This window comes from Chiloscyllium plagiosum, unplaced genomic scaffold (assembly GCF_037043375.1).
Source record: "Chiloscyllium plagiosum isolate Xiang-an unplaced genomic scaffold, Cpla_swu_hap1 HiC_scaffold_11, whole genome shotgun sequence".
NCBI lineage: Eukaryota > Metazoa > Chordata > Chondrichthyes > Orectolobiformes > Hemiscylliidae > Chiloscyllium > Chiloscyllium plagiosum.
Window position 1 is genome coordinate 47,581,450 of NW_028270149.1, and position 16,018 is coordinate 47,597,467.

The window sequence follows — 16,018 nt, forward strand, 5'->3', positions numbered from 1 at the left end:
TGGAGTCTAGTTAGTGTTGGAAAAAGTGTTTAAGGATGATGCTCCGCCCCCCCCCCACCCCGAACCCCCAGGTGCCTTCCCCTACAACCAGAAAAGATGCAAATCCTGTAAGTACACCCCCACCTCCCCCACGCCCCCTCCCCCAACCCACCACCTTCCAGGGCCCCAAACAGTCCTTCCAGGTGTACCTGCCTCTCCTCCAACCTAGTTTAGTGCACCAGGTGCTCCCGGTGTGGTCTTCTCTACATTAGGGAGACCAAACATATACTTAGGAACGGTTCACCGAGCATCGGAGCCTGGCCTGCAGGGGCTGACCGGACCACCCAGTCACCGCCCATTTTAATTCCCCTTCCCACTTCTGACATGACCATCCTTGGCCTCCTCCATTGCCACAGTGAACCAAACCACAAATTGGAGGAACACCACCTCATCTCCCGCCCAGGCAGTCTACAGCCTGGAGGATTCAACATTGAGTTCTGCAATTTCAAATAACCTCCCTTGTCATCCCCTGACTCCATTCACAGCCCCTCTCCATCTCTTCCACTACTCCCTGTCACCAACCAGATTCATTTCTCTCATTGACCAACCAGGTCGTACTCTCTACCTGTTTTAACCTTTCCCCACTTCACCACCCTGTCCCCACTGCCCCCTTTATCTTCAGCTCCACTCACACCCACCCCTGTCCTGAGGAAGGGTTACACCCGAAATGTTGACTTCTCCATGTGATGCCGCCTGGTTTGCTGTGTTCTACCAGCCTTATGCCTGTGTATTTTGGATTCAAGCATCTGCAGTTTTTTTGTCTCTAACCAAGTCCCCTCAGGATCCTGTGAACCTTTTGAAATCACCTCTTATTCATCTAAACTCTAGTGGACAGGCTGAGCCTGCAACCAACTATTCCTCACAAGATAAATCCAACTCTTCACCCTCCTTCTGCAAGTTCTAATGAACAGCCAATTGATCCATTTCACCTTCTCTGAATAGTTTCCAGTGTATTTGCATACTTTTCTAAATGAAACAGAAACTGGACACCATACTCACGGATGTGGCCTTACCAATGTTGTCTCTTGCACAAAACATGTCTACTCGCTTTCCTAAACACTTGCTGCTTTATTAAAATGATGTTTTAAGTACCAGAAAATCCAGATCTCCTCATACCTTTGCAATCTCTCAATTTAAATAGTGTACTTCTTTTCTATTTTTGTTGTCAAAGGGGACAAGTTCACATTTTCTCACAATATATTACATTTGCTAAATGCTTGCACACTCATTTAAAGAGTCTGCACGGGCATATTTATTGATTATGTACTCTTCACAACTTACTTTCCTACCTACCTTTTGTCATCAGCAAATTTAATTTTTTTTAGATGTTTTTACAAATTTACAAAAGAAAACTAAAAAAACGACCCAAGTGTAAACATTGATATACAGTTGAATCTTAAATAAAAGATAACCAAAATCTATCAAACAAGAAAAAAAATTCCAAGAGAAAAAAAAAGACAAGACTCAACTAACTACTCATCTAACTTCCAACTAACCAGAGCGTATCATTAAAATTCTTACATTATTCAAGAGGAAAAAAAAATCCAACGGATAACACATAAATTGAGCAGTGATATACATGCTCGGAATGTGTTAACATCAGATCACAACAAAACCCGTATTTATCCAAAACATCCCGAGCATAGAGCATATAAAATTCACAAAAGTAAAAGCTCTTTAGTACATTCAGATCAGTATAATAAAAACTATTTCTAAATAGTAAAAAAAAAAGTATAAAGCGTATTTAAATGGGGGCATCACTTCCTTTCCAAAAAACCCCACCATAACCTCTCCCAACCAGTGTGCCACCCTTGACCCAGGCACCCCACGATAGGATAAAGAAAATTCAAGTGCCCTATGTCCCCCACACCCACACCCACACCTGGATATATTTGGTAATGCTAATACCATATATGAACATATATGACTATAACATTACAGTCTCAGCAAATAATAATTAAATATATTAATACAAAATAACAGGGGAAAAACAACCCTGCTCCCAAGGACAAAGATAAAATTAGATAAGGTCGCCACCTTCCCCCCCATCTACATTAACTAGACCCCCTAGCCATATGAAAGGAAAAAAAAGGGGGTAAACCGGGGTGGGGGTAGGGCAAAACAACATCAATTAACTCTTATAATTTGTCTAAGAGAGTCCAAAAGTTCCTTGGCCTTCTCCGGTGATCCAAAGTTATACACGAACCCTTCATGGCTAAAGCGTAGTATAGCTGGGTAGCACAAGGAGTATTGAATGTTTAAATCCCTTAAACGCTTCTTTGCTTCATCAAACGCCTTCCACTTTCGGACCAGAGCTGGGGAAAAGTCCTGAAATAACATAATCTTGGATCCATTATAATTCATGGCTTGGGGATCTTTCCCAAGATTTCTGGAGGCTTCCAAGTGCATCTGCCTCTCCTTGTAGCTCTGCAGCCGGAACAGGACCGGGCGGGGACGCTGGTTTGAGCCGGGCCCGCGTATTGCAACCCGGTAGGCCCATTCTACCCTTACCTGGCCTGATCCAGCCTCCAGATTCAATAACTGCGGAAGCCACTGTTCAAAGAACCTTGTAAGCTGGCCGCCTTCTTCTTCCCGTTCGGGAAGGCCCAGCAAACGAATATTTTTTCTATGACCTCGATTCTCAAGATCGTCTTCTAAGGTCCGGACTTGCTGCTTGAGTGTCCGGACCCGATCGACGGCTGATTCTGCAATGGTCTCGGAGGTCGCGGCCTTTAGCTCCGCCCCTCCGCCTCGGCATTCAATTTCTTCGATGTTTTGGCCATGCTTTTGTAACGCAGCCGAGAATGAATTCCACCAACTTCAGGATTCTTCTATGAAAGCATCGAGTTTAGAGATTATTTCCGCGAGGCTCGCCTCTGTAGGTAAGTCCCCTGGGGCGGCTGCGGACGCAGGCAGCTGCAGCTGGTGAGGGTGGGAGAGGGGCTCCTGCTTGCTGAGAACTGCGGGCTCCTTTCCCCCTAGTCATTTTTATGGGAGACTGAACTGTATAAATTTAGTACTAAATCACTAATTACATTAAGTAAAAACTATTTTTAATTGATTTTGGTGAGTGTGGTGGGGGAGGGTGGCCCACTTTGCCTAGGTCTTGGGAGGAGCACTCTCGACTCAGACTTGCTGAGTCGCCGCCATCTTGGATCTCCAGCAAATTTAATTTAACAATCATACATTTGGTTCCTTAATCCTTGTCATTTGATATTAATTGTACGTAGTTGAGGCCTAACACTGATGCCACTGGCACTCCACTAGTTAATATTTGCTAACCCAAAAATGATCCATTTATGCCTGTTCAGTTTCCTGTTACTAGCCAATTCTCCATCCGTCCCATTATGTTACCTCCTATGCGATATGCTTTTATTTCACATATTAACATTTTTGATGAGGCACTTTGTCAAATGCCTTCTAGAAATCTAATTTGAGCACATCAACAGGTTCCACTTTATCCAAGTGGAATATTGGATTTTTTGAGAGAGTGGTGGAATATGATCTCCCTTTCACAAAACTACGTTGATTCTACCTAATTGCATTAAAGTTTTCTAAGTACCCCAGGATATCCTCCTTTCTTAAAAAAAAATCCAGTGTATTCTGTTTGACATGTTAAGCTAAGTGGCTTGTATTTTCCTGCTTTCTCTCCTCCCTTGAAGAAGAACAGAGAATAGAATTAGGACTAGAAGTAGAATATAGATGAGTCACATTTCATGGGACCTTTTTCAGAATCCAGGAATTTTAGAAAATTAAAACAAATGCACTTCATTAAAGACCCTAGGATAAAGTCCATCACGATCTGGGGAATTGTAAGTTTTTAATAATAAATAATTGAGGTGAGGAGGGTTATGCATAGTCAGGTTTGGTTTCTAACTTCAGAGCTCTTGGCATTGAGAAGATCCCAGTTGTAAGACTTTACCACAAAATAGCTACTGATTTGCATCATACCAAATGTACAAGTTGCCTTGCATATTGTGTGGCTGCAATTGATATATAATAGATTTTGGTGGTTTTGTATATATCAGTGAAACTATCATGGCACTTTCTAGCAATGCTATTAACTATTAAGTTGTTAAACTATTCTTGTCTAACTTGTGTGTTAATTTGTTTGGAGAAATGTTTGTTCATAAATAATAGGCTGCTGTACGTATAGTACAGTCCTGTGATTTTCAGAGCAATTGTATCTTGCTGAAAAATATAACCAGATTAACTAAAGCTGCATTTTATGTTGGTCCATTTCCTTCAAAACCTTTCTTGTCCATGTAATTGCCCAAATGCCTTTTAAGTGTTCTTAATGTATCTCAACCACTTCTGTTGGCTGCTTATTCCATATGTGTACCACCCTCTGTAAAAAAAAAAAAGTTGGCCCTCAGGTTCCCTTTTATTCTTTCCCCATAAACCTTAAACTGACGCTGTCTAGTCCTTGATTCCCCAACCATGCGAAAAAGACTGAGTGCATTCACCCTATCCAGGTCTCTCATGGTCTTATACGCTTCTATATAACCCCCCCCTCATTCTCCTGCACTCTTAAAGAAAAAACATCCTAGCTTGTCCAACCTCTCCCTATAACTCAGATGGTTCAGTCCTGGCAACATCCTTGTAAATTTCTTCTGCACTTTTTCTAGTTTAGTAACATCCATCCTATAGCAAGGTGACTAAAATTGAACACTATACTCTAAATGCAGCCTCACCAACATCCTGTACAGTTGCAACATAACTTCCCAACTTCTGACTGATGAAGGCCAGTGTGCCAAAGGCCGTACTCACTCGCTCCCTTGTCTACCTGTGACTCCACTCTGAGAGCTGTGCACCTGAACTCCCTCTGTTCCACTACACTCCTTAAGGCCCTACCATTCACCATGAAAATCCTACCTTGATTTCCAAAATGCAAGACCTCACACTCACCTATGTTAAATTCCATTTGCCGTTCCTTGGCCCATTTCCCCAGCTGATCAAGGTCCTGCTGCAATTTCTGATGACCTTCCTCACTATCCACGATACCACCTATTTTAGTGTCATCTGAAAACTTACTATTCGTGCCTTGTGCATTCTCATCCTAATCATTGATATAGATAACAAAACAGCAATGGGCCCAGCACCAACCCCTGAGACACTCCACTAGTCACAGGCCTCCAGTCCAAAAAGCATCATTCCACTATTACCCTCTGCTTCCTATCATCAAGCCAATTGTGTAACCAATTTGCCAGCTCCCTTTGGATTCTATGCAACCTAACCTTATCAAAGGCCTTTCTGAAATCCATATAGTCTATGTCTACCACCCTGCCCTCATCAATCTTCCTGGTCACTTCATCAAAGAGCTCTGGTGATCTCCCATGCACAAAGCTATGCTGACTCCTCTTAATCAAGCCAAGTGTTTCCGAATGCATGTATATCTTATCCCTCAAAATCTTCTGAAGTAACTTACCTACCATGGATGTTAGGCTTACTGGTGGAAAGTTCCCAGGTTGTTCTTTGCAGCTGTCTTGAACAGGGGCACAACATTCACTCCCCTCCAGTTTTCTGAGAACTCACCTGTGGCTAAGGATGATGCAAAAGTATCAGCCAGGGCCCCACAGCTTCTCTAGCCTCTTGCAATGTTCTGGTCAGGACCAGGAGATTTATCCACCTTCATACTTTCCAAAATGTCCAACACCACCTCTACTGTGAAATGAATTGTCCCCAAGATATCACCACTTACTAACCCAAGTTCCACATCTTTGTGTCATCCTCCATGGTAAACACAGCAGAACTATTCATGGGGACCTCACCCATCTCCTGCGATTCAACACATATATGTCTATTTTGGTCCTTGAGGGTCATATTCTCTCTTTAGCTATTCCTTTTCCTCTAATATATTTAAAGAGCCTCTTTGGATTCACCCTAATCTTCTCCGCCAAGACTATCTTGTGCCCCCTTTTTGCCCTCCTGATTTCCTGCTTCAGTAAACTCTTATATCCCCTGTATACCTCCCAGGAATCCGTAGATTCCAACTGGCTGTACCTGAGCTATGCCACCTTTTTACTGGTCAGAGCCTCAATATCTCTTGTCATTCAGGGTTCCCTATTCCTGTTAACCTTGCCCTTCACCCTCACAGGAACATATCGACCTTAACTCTAGCTATCTCACTCTTAAAGGCCTCCCACTTGTCGAAGATCCCTTTGCCTACAAACAAAGCACTCCATTCAACCTCCGCAAGCTCCTGTCTGATTTCATTAAAATTTGCTTTGCCCCAGTTTAGAACTTGAACCTGTGGACCAGTTTTGTCTCTCTCCATGACTATTTTAAGATTAATAGCACTAGGGTCACTGGTCCCAAAGGCTCCTCTACTGTCACCTCTATCATTCTTCCTGCCCTATTTCCCAAGAGTAGGTCGAGTTTTCCCCTTTCCCGAGTAGAACCCTCTTTCTACTGCTTGAGGAAACTTTCCTGAACACAGTAACAAATTCCAACCCATCGAAGCCTCTAACGCTCTTGCAATCCCAGTCGATTAGGAGAAAGTGAGGACTGCAGCTGCTGGAGATCAGTCGAGAGTGTGTTCCTGAAAAGCACAGCAGGTCAGGCTGCAACTGAGGAGCAGGAGAATCGACATTTCAGGAAAGAGCCCTTCGTCAGGAATGAAGGGCTCTTGCCCGAAACGTCGATTCTCCTGCTCCTCAATGCTGCGTGACCTGCTGTGCTTTTCCAGCACACACTCTCAACTCAATCCCAGTCGATGTTAGGAGAATTACAATCCCCTACTATAACAACCATATTGCTCCTGCAAGTCTCCCCAATCTATCTGCACATTTGTTCCTCTAATTCCTCTTGACTAATTGGAGGTCTGCAGTACAATCCCAATAACATTACCATCCCTGCCTTATTTATTAGCTGTCACATGCACACCAGTTTGATATTAACATTGCCATGAGATAAGAAAAATAATTTAGCAAAAGAAGATAGCTTCATTGATTACTTTTGTTTTATTGATTACTTTAATGGTTATTACAGAGTTATAACAATGTTGACAAAGTTTGTTTTTCTTACATTATTGGGAAGCCCATGTTGATTGTGTTGTGAATGGAACCTGTTACTGTCATCCTGCACCCCGCCAGTTGAAGCAAAACGCTCAGATACAGTAAAGTTTTATCTCCTTCATCTTTATTCTGGGCCCTGGACAATTAAAATATTAATTGTCCTTAACAAGGCTGTAATGAGAATGTGTATCGGGTATGAGCAGGCTGGGAAAAGAGTTAATTTTGTGAAGCAAGAGGTTCAGCTGAGCATGATTCAGATTAGATAAGAACTTGCAGTTAACAATGGGGTGCTGAATGTGTTAACAAGGTGGAAAAGCAGTCATTGTGTAGAGCCATTTAACAGTATTGGAAGCATTCAGTATGCAAGGTCACCTAACAAGGGGAAAGTATCCATTGTATGAATCCAGTTAACAAGGTTAAGAACATTCATTGTATAACAGTCAAGGGCTTGGGCTCTGCTATTGATACTTACGGATTGTAACGGTCACCCAATTAATATGTATGTTGCCATATTTGGATGCTCCTCCCTGTAAAATGACAATATAGTTCATTGAGAAACTGTTGCAAAAAAACCACCACTCTGTCTTCTGCCATTAAGCTAATTTTGTATTCAATTGGCAAGCCCCACCCTGAATCCCATGTGATCTACTTTTACTAATCCGTCTATGATACGGAACTTTGTCAAAGGCTTTACTAAAGTCCTACTAAGCAATGTCTACCGCTCTGTCTTATCCATCTTGGTTACTTCTTCAAAAAACTCAATCAAGTTTATGCGACACAATTTTCCTGTCATAAAACTATGTTGACTATGCCTAATCACTCCTTGCCTCTTCAAATGCATACAAATCATATCTTTCAGAAACCCTTGCAACAACTTATCCACCACCAAAGTCAGACACTCAGGTCGGAAGTTCCCAGGCTTATTCATAGAATCCCTCCAGTGTGGAAACAGGCCATTTAGCCCAATAAGTCTACACCGACCCTCCAAACAGTAACCTACCCAGACCCATTCCCCTACCTTATTATTCCACATTTAACCCCACCTAATCCTCACATTCCTGAACACTATGGGCAATTTAGCATACCAATTCACCTAACCTTCACGTCTTTAGATTGTGGGAGCAAACCGGAGCACCCAGAGGAAACCCACGGAGACACAGGGCGAATGTGCAGACTCAACACAGACAGTCACCCAAGGCTGGAATCGAACCCGGGTCCCTGGCACTGTGAGGCAGCAGTGCTAACTACTGAGCCACCATGCTGCATGTGAAGATGGTTCAGAATCATTACATTCCTGTTAGAATAAAGGGTGAGGCTGGGAAGATTACAGAACAATGGATGAATAGACATGTTGAAGTTCTAGTAAAGAATAAAAAAAATCTACACTAGGTGTAGACAACTGGGTTCAAATGAAGAGTATAAAGAGTGTAGCAGCATTTTTAAGAGGGAGATCAGGAAAGCTCCTTAAACAAAAGGACAACATCAGCTACTGTCCAGTCTTCTGGTTTCTCAGCTGTAGTAATGCAAATATTTCTGCAAGAGGCCCTGCAATTTCCTCCCTAAATTCCCACAATGTCCTGGGATACACTAGATCAGGTCCCAGAGTTTTATCCACCTTTTATATTTTCTAAGACCTCCAGCACTTTCTGGCCTGTCACGTGAGCTGTTTTCAAGACATTATCATTTATTTCCCTGTGTTTTCTAGCCTCCATTTCGTTCCGCACAGTAAAAACTTATGTGAAATATTCACTTAATATCTCTCCAATCTCTCCCTCATGAGGTTCAACACAGAGGATCTCTTTGATCTTTAAGGAGCCCTACTCACTTTTTAGTTGCTCTCCAGCTGTTAATATACTTGTAGAATCTCTTTGGATTATCCTTTACCTTATTTGCCAAGGCTATCTCATCCTCACTTTGCCTTCCCGATCTCCCTCTTAAAAATGCCGCTACACTCTTTATACTCTTCATTTGAACCCATTTGTCTACATCTAGTGTACAATTTTTTTTATTCTTGACTAGAACTTCAAAATCTTTATTTGTCCATTGTTCTCTAATCCTACCAGCCTTAACTTTTATTCTAACAGGAACATAATGACTCTGAACTCTCATTATCACACTTGTGTCTTAACTTGCCTTTTAGCACAGACATAAAAACAGGCAGTTTGTCATGGTTTCCAACAGTGATCAGGGTCAAAAGGTGTGGTGCTGGAAAAGCACAGCAGGTCAGGCAGCATCCAAGGAGCAGGAGAATTGATGTTTTGGACATATGCCCTTTGGACATATGAACAGGACAAACAGTACAGACTACAGATTCAAAAACACCAGCAACAGTTCTCCTTCAAGATCCTCCGCTCCACACTCTCAGCAATGCGCCGGCTCCTAACCTCTCTACAGTCATCCCTGCCTCAGCTGAGGGTCACACTCTCTCAGAATTGCAAAGGACCCACTCTGTACTACATCCTCAGGAGAATCCATACTCTCAACAAACACTATTTCAACTCCATCTCAAACATCAAAAACTGTAAGTACAACAAACTTTTATCTACCCACCTCCATAACCAGCGCTCCTCAAACATTCCGGAAGATTCCCCTGGCCTCGGAAACACCATTAGCCATGCGGCTGATGCAGCTACCACCCCCACGCTGATTGATGATGTCACTTCTGCCCCCATCATGGCCATTCCCACAGCCACTCCGGCCCTCACATCATCGCTGATGCCACAAGCTCAGTGACTTCCACCACCTCTACTGCCATGTCTGCCACCACTTCCACCCCCACCAGCGCCACTCACCTGCATTCTGCTGACACGCCCCCCACAGACCCCACTGTCACTATCCCCACCCCCCAGAACCCCGAGGGGAACACTACCCCTGCTCATGACTCTACCCTCATTCCCCCCACCATCACACCCATTCCAGGTACTGGCTCCGACACCACTCCCAGCTCCACACCCACACCAGCTCCCAGCCCTGCCGAGTTTTCACCATCCCTCCAGACCTCCCCCTCACTGAGGACGAACGATCAGTCCTCAGCAAAGGACTCACCTTCGTCCCCCTCCGTCCACGCATCAATGAATTTAATACTAACCGTGACATCGAACACTTCTTCCGTCGCCTCCGCCTCCGAGCTTACTTTCACAATCAGGACTCCCGTCCACCTTCCGAGGACCCCTTCGCCCACCTCCAACGCACTGCATCCACCTGGACATCCCGTGCTGGCCTAATACCTGCCCTCGACCTCTTCATTTCCAACTGCCGCCGGGACATTAACTGCCTCAACCTGTCGACCCTCCTCCCCCACTCCAACCTCTCACTCTCACAATGCGCAACCCTCCAATCCCTCTGCTCCAATCCCAACCTCACCATCAAGCCAGCAGATAAAGGGGGCGCAGTGGTAGTCTGGCACACTGACCTCTACATCGCTGAAGCCAAACGCCAACTCGAGGACACCTCTTCCTACTGCCCCCTTGACCATGACCCCACCCCCCCCATCACCAAACCATCATCTCTCAGACCATACAGAACCTCATCACCTCAGGAGATCTCCCATCCACAGCTTCCAACCTCATAGTCCGGGAACCCCGCACTGCCCGGTTTTACCTCCTTCCCAAGATCCACAAGCCTGACCACCCTGGCCGACCCATTGTCTCAGCATGCTCCTGCCCCACTGAACTCATCTCTACCTATCTCGACACTGTCCTATCCCCTCTCGTCCAGGAACTCCCCACATACGTTCGAGACACCTCCCACGCCCTCCACCTCCTCCAAGACTTCCATTTCCCCGGCCCCCAACGCCTCATCTTCACCATGGATATCCAATCCCTCTACACCTCAATCTGCCATGACCAGGGCCTCCAAGCCCTCCGTTTTTTCCTCTCCAGACGTTCCCAACAGTACCCTTCCACCGACACACTCATTCGTTTGGCCGAACTGGTCCTCACCCTTAATAATTTCTCCTTTGAATCCTCCCACTTCCTCCAGATCAAAGGGGTAGCCATGGGCACACGTATGGGTCCCAGCTATGCCTGTCTCTTTGTTGGCTACATAGAACAGTTGATCTTCCGTAATTATACCGGCACCACTCCCCACCTCTTCCTCCGCTACATTGATGACTGCATTGGCGCCACCTCGTGCTCCCGCGAGGAGGTTGAGCAATTCATCAACTTCACCAACACATTCCACCCTGACCTTAAGTTTACCTGGACCATCTCTGATACCTCTCTCCCCTTCCTGGACCTCTCCATCTCCATCAGTGACGACCGACTTGACACTGACATTTTCTACAAACCCACCGACTCCCACAGCTACCTGGATTACACCTCTTCCCACCCTATCTCTTGCAAAAATGCCATCCCGTATTCCCAATTCCTCCGCCTCCGCCGTAGGAGGACCAGTTCCACCACAGAACACACCAGATGGCCTCCTTCTTTAGAGACCGCAATTTCCCTTTCCACGTAGTTAAAGAATGCCCTCCAACGCATCTCATCCACATCCCGCACCTCCGCCCTCAGACCCAACCCCTCCAACCACAACAAGGACAGAACACCCCTGGTGCTCACCTTCCACCCTACCAACCTTTGCATAAACCAAATCATCCGCCGACATTTCCGCCATCTCCAAACAGACCCCACCACCAGGGATATATTTCCCTCCCCACCCCTCTCCGCCTTCCGCAAAGACAGCTCCCTCCGTGACTACCTGGTCAGGTCCACGCCCCCCTACGACCCACCCTCCCATCCTGGCACTTTCCCCTGCCACCGCAGGAACTGTAAAACCTGTGCCCAGACCTCCTCCCTCACCTCCATCCAAGGCCCTAAAGGAGCCTTCCACATCCATCAAAGTTTTGCCTGCACATCCACTAATATCATTTATTGTATCCGTTGCTCCCGATGCGGTCTCCTCTACATCGGGGAGACTGGGCGCCTCCTAGCAGAGCGCTTCAGGGAACATCTTCGAGACACCCGCACCAATCAACCAAACCGCCCCGTGGCCCAACATTTCAACTCCCCCTCCCACTCTGCCGAGGATATGGAGGTGCTGGGCCTCCTCCACCGCCGCTCCCTCACCACCAGACGCATGGAAGAAGAACGCCTCATCTTCCGCCTCGGAACACTTCAACCCCAGGGCATCAAATGAGGACTTCAACAGCTTCCTCATTTCCCCTTCCCCCACCTCATCCTAGTTTCTAACCTCCAGCTCAACACTGTCTCCTTGACTTGTCTGGACTTGTCCGACCTGCCTAGCTCCTTTTCCACCTATCCACTCCACCCTCTCCTCCCTGACCTATCACCTTCATCTCCTCCCCCACTGACCTATTGTACTCTATGCTACTCTCTCCCCACCCCCACCCTCCTCTAGCTTATTTCTCCACACTTCAGGCTCTCTGCCTTTATTCCTGATGAAGGGCTTTTGCCGAAACGTCAATTTTGCCTGTCCTCGGATGCTGCCTGAACTGCTGTGCTCTTCCAGCACCACTGATCCAGTAGCATCAGCATGTACTATCCATAAGGTGCAGTGCAGGAATTCACCAAAGATCCCTAGACAGCACCTTCCAAACCCATGACCACTTCCATCTAGAAGGTAAAGGGCAGCAGAAACTTGGGAACACCATCACCTGCAGATTCTCCTTCTAGCCACTCACCTTCCTAACTTGGAAATATATCACTGTTACTTCACCATTGTTTCAAAATCCTGAATTCCCTCCCTAAGGACATTGTGGGTCAACCTAAACACCTGAACTGCAGCAGTTCAAGAAGGCAGCTCAGAAACAGAGTTGGGGAACTGGAGCTGGAGTTGGATGAACTACGGATCATCCGGGAAACTGAGGGGGAAATTGAGAGGATGTACAGAGAGGTGGTCACTCCCCAGACACAGGATAAGGACAGCTGGGTTACTGTCAGGGGGAGGAAAGGGAACCGACGGTCAGAACAGGGATCCCCTGTGGCCGTTCCCTTCCACAATAAATATACCATTTTGGATACTGCTGGTGGGGTGGCCTACCAGAGGAAAGCCATCATTGTCAGGTCTCTGGCACTTAGCCTGGCACTGTGGCTCAAAAGGGAAGGGGTGTGGGATATAGAAAAGCACTAGTGGTAGGGAACGCAATAGTTAGACTGATTGACAGAAGATTTTGTGGTCAGGAACAGGACTCCAGGAAGGTATGTTGCCTCCCCAGTGCTAGGGATGTCGCTGATCGGGTTTACAGGATTCTGAAGGGAAAGGGTGAGCATCCAGAAATCGTGGTACATATTGGCACCAATGATATAGCCAAGAAAGGGATTGAGGATCTGAAAAGTGACTACAGAGAGTTAGGTTGGAAGCTGAAGAGCAGGACAAGTAGAGTAGTGATCTCAGGTTTACTGCCAGTGCCACGAGATAGTGAGGTGAAGAACAGTCAGCGAATGCAGCTTAACACGTGGCTGTGAGCAGAATAATGCGTGGCTGCAAGGCTGGTACAGGAGGGAGGGCTTCAGATACCTAGACCATTGGGATACCTTCTGGGGAAGGTGGGATCTGTACATGAAGGTTGCGCCTGAACTGTAGGGGCACAAATGTCCTAGGTGGGAGATTTGCCCGTGTGGTTCGGGAGGGTTTAAACTAGTTTGGCAGGGGGTTGGACTCAGAGCCACATGTCTGAGAGGGGGTCAGTTGCAAATGGGGCAGTGACAGAATGTAGTGAATCTATCAGGAAGCTTTCTCACATGATGAAACAAAGGGATCTGTTAAAGTGTGTCCGCTTTAACGCAAGGAGTGTCCGAAATAAGAGTGACGAACTTAGAGCATGGATCAGTACTTGGGGCTACGATGTTGTGGCCATAACGGAGATGTGGGTTTCACAGGGGCAGGAGTGGTTGCTTGGTGTTCCAGGGTTTAGAATGTTTAAAAAGAATAGAGAGGGTGGAAAAAGAGGAGGGGGTGTAGCATTGCTAATCAGAGAGTGCATCACAGCTACAGAAACGAAGGTTGTTGAGGAAGGTTTGCCTACTGAGTCAGTATGGGTAGAAGTTAGGAACAGCAAGGAGTTTTCTACAGACCACCTAATAGCTGTAGAGAGATTGAAGAACTCATAACTGGCAGATTCTGGAAAAATGCAGAAGTAACAGAGTTGTTGTGGGTGATTTCAACTTTCCCAATATCGATTGGAACCTCCTTAGTGCAGATGGTTTGGATGGAGCCGTTTTTGTCAGATATGTTCAGGAGTGTTTCCTTACTCAGTATGTAGACAGACCAACGAGGGGAGAAGCCATTTTGGATTTGGTGCTCAGCAATGAACCAGGACAGGTGTCAGATCTCGCGGTGGGAGAACACTTTGGTGACAGTGATCACAACTGCCTCACGTTTACCATAGCCGTGGAGAGGGAAAGGAGCAGTTACAGAGGGAACATATTTAATTGGGGAAAAGGAAATTATGATGCTATCAAACAGGAGTTGGAAAGTCAGACTGGGAGCAATTGTTCCACAGTGCACAGCAGACATGTGGAGACTGTTTAAGGAGCAATTGTTGCGAGTGATGCATGGATTTGTTCCTCTGAGACAGTAAGAAGGGGTAAGATTAAGGAACCTTGGATGACGAGAACAGTGGAGCTTCTCGTCAAAAGGAAGAAGGCAGCTTACATAAGGTGGAGGAAGCAAGGATCTAGCACAGCTTTAGAGGATTACAGGCTTGCTAGAAAGGAGCTCAGAAATGGACTGAGGAGAGCCAGAAGTGGGCACAAAAAAGGCTAGGGAGAACCCAAAGGTATTTTACTCATACGTGAGGAAAAAGAGAATGATCAGGGAGAAGGTAGGGCCGATCAGGGATAATGGAGGGAACTTGTGCATGGAGTCTGAGCAGATAGGGGAAGCCCTAAATGAGATTTTTGCTTCGGTTTTCACCAAGGAAAGGGACCTTGTTGTGAATGAAAACTTAGAGGAGCTGGGATACAGGCTTGACCAGATCAAGATGGATGAAGTTGATGTGCTGGAAATTTTGGAAAGCATTAAAATTGATAAGTCCCCAGGGCCAGACCAGATTTATCCTCGGCTGCTCTGGGAAGTGAGAAAGTGGGTTGCTAAGCTGCTGACGAGAATATTTGTCTCCGTACTCTCCACGGGAATCATACCAGAGGATTGGAAGGAGGCAAATGTTGTTCCTCTTTTCAAGAAGGGTAATAGGGAAATCCCTGGCAATTACAGACCAGTCAGTCTTACATCTGTGGTCAGCAAAGTTTTGGAAAGAATTCTGAGTGATAGGATTTATGACTATTTGGCAAAGCATAGTGTGATTAAAGGCAGTCAGCATGGCTTTGTGAGGGGCAGGTCATTCCTCACAAATCTTATTGAGTTCTTTGAGGAGGTGACAAGACAGATCGATGAAGGTCAAGCTGTGGATGTGGTGTATATGGACTTCAGCAAGGCATTTGATAAGGTTCCCCATGGTAGGCTCATACATAAAGTCAGGGAGATTTGGCTATCTGGATTCAGAATTGGTTGGCTGACAGAAGGCAGAGAGTGGTTGTAGATGGAAAATATTCTGCCTGGAGGTCAGTGTTGAGTTGGGTCCTGCAGGGCTCTGTTCTTGGGCCTCTGCTCTTTGTAGTTTTTATAAATAACTTGGATGTGGAGGTTGAGGGGTGGGTTAGTAAATTTGCAGATGACACAAAGGTTGGAGGTGTTGTCGATAGTATCGAGGGCTACAGCAGGCTGCAGCGTGTCATAGACAGGATACAGAGCTGGGCTGAGAAATGGCAGATGAGTTCAACCTGGATAAATGCAAAGTGATGTATTTTGGAAGGTCGAACTCGAATGCTGAATATAGGATTAAAGACAGGATTCTTGGCAGTGTGGAGGAATAGAGGGATCTGGGTGTGCAAGTACATAGATCCCTCAAAGTTGCCACTCAAGTGGATAGGATTGTTAAGAAAGCATATGGTATTTTGGCTTTCATTAACAGGGGGATAGAGTTTAAGAGCTGCGAGGTTTTG

The 16,018-nt window shown here is 45.9% G+C and overlaps 1 protein-coding gene across 2 annotated transcripts in view; it reads left to right on the plus strand.

Moving 5' to 3' along the window:
• Positions 1-16,018, plus strand: part of xkrx (XK related X-linked) — a 41,163-nt gene that overhangs the window by 8,597 nt on the left and 16,548 nt on the right. The window lies entirely within an intron of this gene.